Source organism: Artibeus jamaicensis, unplaced genomic scaffold (assembly GCF_021234435.1).
Source record: "Artibeus jamaicensis isolate MK-2021 breed Jamaican fruit bat unplaced genomic scaffold, CSHL_Jam_final contig_1715, whole genome shotgun sequence".
NCBI lineage: Eukaryota > Metazoa > Chordata > Mammalia > Chiroptera > Phyllostomidae > Artibeus > Artibeus jamaicensis.
In genome coordinates, this window is record NW_026521335.1 from 1721009 (window position 1) to 1727501 (window position 6493).

The following is a 6493-nucleotide window of genomic DNA, read 5'->3' on the forward strand; positions in this document are numbered from 1 at the left end:
TGTGGGATAGAATGCATTTGGGCATATGAACAAGTGGGAAAGGGAAGGGGAGCAGTGGAGCTGCGGTGGGTACAAATTGCCTGCAATGTAAAGGTAGATGCTAGAGATCATGAACTTGACTGAATGTAGACTCCTTGTTTGGGGGATTCAGAACCATTATATCTATTTCCCCCATTTTTCTCCTGACTCTATTGAACTACACACATTCAGAATTAATTAACACTCCCCTAACTCCACTCCTTCATGACTGGTTGCTAATCTGGGTAAACCTGCTTTGCTTTCACCAACCACACCTTCACCCCTCTCCTACTTATGAGATTTTCAAGGGCTAATTCATCTTCTGGGATAACCTTTCCTTCCACTCCACCCAGCCTTCTGGCCATGGCCATTTCCTCCTTCCTAATGCAACTCTATACCATCCCACCTGAAAACCCGGAAACCTTTTCTTACTGCCTGCCCAAGCCCATCCATTGGAGCCCTCAGTGATGAATCCCCCCACCCTCGCCCACTCCCAACTCCAGCCCCAACACCTGGAGCTCTTGCTGGCTGCTATGTGCCCCCACCCCTGGCTCTGTAACTCCTAGGAGCTTTCTGAGTGTCAGAGCTGTGCCTGCTCAAAACGATGATGTTCTGAGGGTAATAGTTATGCCCTCATTCATTCAACAAATATTAACAGAGTCTTAGTATACACTGGTCATGGCTCATTCTAGGAGCTGTCTGTACAAAGACCACCTTCCCTCATGAGACTGAGAACTCCCTGGGACAAAAGACACAGTTTTTTTCAGAGCTACTAGTGTAATGGATCTTGGAGAGCCTCAGTCCACACTCCTCATGTCATAACTGGGGTGTTTGAGGCCATGAGAAGTGAAATAATTCAGCCAAGGTCAAACAACAAGCCCCATAAGAAAAGGAATTCTACGCAGATATCCTATGTTCTCCTTTGTCTTAACCCCTCCTAATGCCTACAGAGGAAATTAAGCAGGAACATGATTAAAAGTGGAAAGGGGAGCCCCGAATTCCTGGCTTGAAGCTGGGTCTACTCAGTCCTGGGAAAACTGTGTCCGTGGCAATGTGGAAAGACACGAAGAGGTTTTCTTTGGGTAAGCTCTTAATCTTTGTTAGGACAAATCCTCTTAAGTAGTCATCAATCTGCTTAATGTTTGAAGTTGCTCTGGGGATTAATAGAAAATATTTCTAGTTCTGGTAAAACTAGGAGGGGACATGAATTAGCATAGGTGGAGGTAAGGCACTGGTTCAGTTTATCGTTACTCAGTGGACCAGGGTCTGAGAGGAAGGAAAAGGCTAAAATGCCTGTTTTGAACAAGTTGCTTTCACTCTGGAGGAGGTCCCATAGTGATAGAGTCTGGGAACCCTGGCCAGTAATGACACTGAGGATGGTATAAGGCGAGCAGCCTCTGAGCACCTGCCCAGGTATACCTTCCCTCTACTATGGCCAGATCCTGACCTTTTCTGGGGACACAAGAACAGGGATTCCTTGGGTTCTCACACCAGCAATTTCCTCTAATCAACATAACATAAAATGAAGTCACTGGTTCAGAGCTGCCTTCCAAACACAATCTGTTATTACGTGTGGCCTTAGGAAAATCCAAATCACCCTTAAAACCCAGGTGTGTGGATAGTTTCTCCTCCTCATTTGCCTCCACTGCCACCAAACACACACTTAAGTATTTGTGGAGAACCTGCTGGCTCCACAGGTGAGTCACCTCTCATGAACTTGAGTCCTGGATCAGCCTTCCACTGTGTTCCCGTAGTCAATAGTCCACATCCATCCTCACATGCCACCTGGTGTGCAGTAGGTAGCTGCTTGGTGAGCTGGCGATTATAGAATGACTAACTGACTGAATGATTGAATGAATAAAGTAATGAATAACATTATTTGTAAACAGAGGTGTAGAGACTGCTGGAAAGTCGCCCATCTTTGGGGATGAGCTGATAAAAGAAGGGCTCAGCAAAAGACAGATGGAGCTTCCATTGCCTCCCCCACACATCTGCCTCACTATCTGTCAGTTAAATGACCCACCTCTCTCTGGGCTGCTGCCAGCACTGTGGCCACAGCTGGGCTCCAAGCCTCACAACTCAGACCTCAGTTTAGCTCCCCTCTGGGCTTGATCCAGGTCCCTCTCTTTGTCCAAACTCCCTCTCAGGAGCCCCTGATAGGGGGAGCACCAGGGAAAAATTGCTGCTGGCCCTGGTAGAATTTTCAGCCCCGAGGAAAGTGCTTTCTTTCTTTTTTTTTATGGTTTAAAACAACAGAAATTTATTATCTCACATCTGTCAAGCATGAAGCATGAAATCTAGGTGTCAACAGGGTAGGTTCCTTCTGGGCGCTCTGAGGGAGAATCTTCTATACCTCTCTCCTAGCTTTAGGTGGTTGCTGGTGAGCTTTGAATTTCTTGGCTTGTAGATGTATCATCCCAATCTATGTCCTCATTTTGACATGGCTTTCTCCTTTGTGTTTCTCTTCTTTTCTCCTTAAAAGGACACTAGTGGGTTATATTGGATGAAGGGCATATCTCCAGTAAGATCACATCTTAAGTAGTTACCATTTCCAAATAAAGTCACATTCTGAACTTCCAGGAAGGAATTCCTGGTTTTTTTATTTAAACTACTATAGTCTGCTATCCTTGCCTCCTGAAAACTCATGTCTGTCCCACATGCAAAATATATTCACTTGTCCCAACATCTTCAAACACCTTAACTCATTCCTGCGCCAACTCTCAGACCAAAATATCATCTAAGTATAAACTCAAAGCACCCAAATAGCAATGCCTAAATCAGGCATAGGCTCTGGGTATGGTCCATTATAGGGTAAACTTTCTCTTTATCTGTAGACTTGGGAAACATCTAACCACCAGTCTGGTTCCTGATCCCATATGACAGAGAAGGAGGTAAGGGATGGGACCTTTCCTATTAACGGTCCTGATGCCAATATTTAGGATAGTGCCTAACACTCTGCTCACACTCAGTTAATATTTCTTTTATTCCTTACTATAAAATGTATTTGGTTAACAAAATTATACAGTTTCAGGTACATGTTTACATAACACATCATCTGAACACTGTATTATGTGTTCATCACCCCAAGCAAGACTCCTTTCATCACCATTTGTCCCCCCATACCCCATTCCACCTTGCCACCCCAGCAGTCACTACACTGCTGTTTGTGCCCATGAGTTTTTCTCCTTTTTTTCCTTTTGCTCAATCCTTCCACCCCTAGTCCCACAACTCCCCCACAACAGCTGTCAGCCTGCTGTCTATCTATGACTCTGTTTCTATTTTGCTTGTTAGTTCATTTTCTTCCTTATATCCCACATATAAGTGAAATCATAAGGTATTTGTCTTTCTCTGACTAGCTTATTTCACTCAGCACAATGTTCTTCAGGTCCATCCATGCTGTTGCAAAGAGTATAATTTTCTTCTCTTTATTTTTCATGGTCTAATAGTGTTCCATTGTGCAAATGTACCATAGCTTTTTTTACATACTCATCTACTGATAGACACTTGGGCTGTTTTCCAGATATTGGCTATTGTAAACAACACTGCAATGAACATAGGAGTGTTTATGTTCTTTCAAATTGGTGTTTTGGATTTCTCTGGGTAAATTCCAGAAGCGGAATCACTGTGGCAATGCCATCCTGCTTTCTGCAGTGACTGTATCAATCTACATCCCCCGCCAAGAATATACAAGGGTTCCCCTTTCTCCACATCCTTGTCAACACTTATTGTTCATTAATTTATTGATAACCATTCTGACAGGTCTAAGGTGATTTCTCATTTATAGCTTTAATTTGCATTTCTCTCATGATTAGTGATGTTAAGCATCTTTTCATATGTGTATTGGTCATCTGTATGTCATCTTTGGAGAAGTGTCTATTTAGCTCCTTTGCTTATTTTTCAATTGGATTGTTTGCTTTTTTGTGTGTTAAGTTTTGTAAGTTCTTTATAAATTTTGGATAATCAGCCCTCATCAGATGTATCATGGAAGAATATGTTATCCCATTCAGTGGGTTGTCTTTCCATTTTATTGATGGTTTCCTTTGCTGTGCAAAACTTTTTAGTTTTATGTAGTCCCATTTGTTTTTTTTTTCTTTTGTTTCCCTTGCCTGAGGAAATATATAAGAAAAAATATTGCTGTGAGAAATGTCCAAAATTTTACTGCCCGCATTTTCTTCTAGGATTTTAATGGTTTTGAGTCTAACATTTAAATCCGTTTTGGGCTCATTCTTGTATATGGTGTAAGAAAGCAGTCTGGTTTCATTTTTTGCATTTATCTGTCCAATTTTTCCAACATTATTTATTGAATATTTATTTACCTTTATCTCATTGTATATTTGTTGCCTCCTTTGTCAATATTAATTGACTATAAAGGCATGGGTTTATTTTTGAGCTCTCTATTCTGTCGTATTGGTTTATATGTCTGTTTTCATGCCAGTATCATGCTGATTACTATGGGCTTGTAGTATAGTTTAGTATAGTACAGATATCAGGTAGCATGATTTCTCCAACTTTACTCTTTTTTCTCAAGATTTTTGTGGCTATTTGAGGTATTTTGTGATTCCATATAAATTTTTGGAATATTTGTTTTAGTTTTGTGAAATATACCATTGGTATTTTGATAGGAATTACATTGAATTTATAGATTGCTTTGGGTAGTATGGACGTTTTAATGATGTTAGTTCTTTGTATCCACACACATGATATGCTTTCACTTATTTGTATCTTCTTCTATTTCTTTCTTTAGTGTTTTATAATTTTCCTAAAAAAAATAAAAAAATAAAATAAATAAATAAAATAAAAATAAAATAAAAATAAAAAATAAAAATAAATAAAAAAATAAAAAAATAAAAACAACAACAAAAAACATGGACAATATAATTTTCCAAGTACAAGGTATTTTATTCTTTTTGAAGCAATTATGAATGGGATTGTTTTCTTAGTTTTCCTTTCTGATAGTTCATTATTGGTGTATAAAAATCCAAGGAGTCTGCCTTCTGCTCCTCTGTTTAGCCCACATAGTTCATCTCAGGCCTTGGAGGATCTGAACCCAGCCCTGAAGCTGGACACTCTGGGTCCTCCTTTGGCCGTGACTCTGGATGCAAAGGAACTTCCCTGTCACCTGGTACCCTGCCCTGTTAAGGCTCTCCTGCCTGCCTCAACCTGTGCTTCCTTCTCTCCAACAAACACTGCTTTGGCTCCCAAATCTGGAACTTTCCACTGACCCCCAACATCATTCTCCCTGTTTGTTGACCTGAAGCTTAATTAGTGGTTGGTATTAAGTCTGTTTTCCCTGTCAAATAAACTTTGTTTCATTGTCAGGGTTAAGGCCCAGCTGATAAATCTGGACCTAGAAACTCCCCACATAAAAAAAAGTGGGGGAAAACAGGTGGCTTCTAATGGTAAGTCTGTCTTTCAGGGTTTCTCAGGCTTTTACAGGAGCCTCTCCTTAGTTCACAGGAGGCTGCTGTTCTTCCTAAGCCTGACCCTGTCTGAACCTGAACCTCCATTAGCACTGAGCTGCCTCTGGTTCACTACTCATTCACAGAGCAGGGCAGACTGGCCCTGCGCCTAACCAGTTACCAGGCCCTTCCTGAATTTTGTCATTCCTTCCTCCTTTACTTCCCTGAGACTCAGAGCAGGCAGAGAATATTCTGCAGAATATTAATTCTAGTGATTTTTACCATGGGCTCCCATATTTGAAATATGGCAACATCTAGAAACAGGCAGCATTAAGAGAGTTTTACTTTCACTTCCTCCTCCTCCCAAACCCCCCATCACTGTTAGGAACAGGGTATTGGTTGCTTGTTACAGGTCATGATGGTTAAAGAGAAGAGTCTTTGTAACACACAGGACCCCCATTTGAAAAAAAGGAGGAGAAGGAAGAAGTAACATCAGGCCTCAGGAGTTTAGAAGCCTTGTGACCACCTTGGCCCAGCAGGCAAGGGAAGCAAAGGTTGCAAGCATGGATGCAGAGGTGGGAGAGTGCTAGACATCCTGGCACTGAGCCAGGATGAGTCTCATAGGGAGGAAGGGACAAAGAGGGTGAGAAAGGGATTGGCCCAGGCTTCAGGGCTTGCCTAGCAGCAGAATTAGACCAACACCTGGGATACAGGGTTCCCTCTCCAAGCCACTATCTCCCTAAGAATAGAGTATGCCTCTCTCCCTTTTTTCTTTTTTCAATCCCTGAGAGGATAGATAAACCTTTAAATTGTCTTCTATGTTCCAGGCAGGTAAAAATTGTTTCAAAGCCTTGTTCTGTCCTTGTTAGTTGGATGACCTTGAGCAAGTTGCCTAAACTCTCTGCACTTATGTTCTTATCTTCAAATCGGGAACTTTAGATTGTACTTTACAAAATTATTTTGAAGATTAAATGAAATGATGCTTCAGACATTTTTAGGATGAATGTGTTAAAAATGTTGTTTATAATGATTCTTGCTAATTTGTCTCATTCTTTCCTTTCCTCCTATTTGAAATC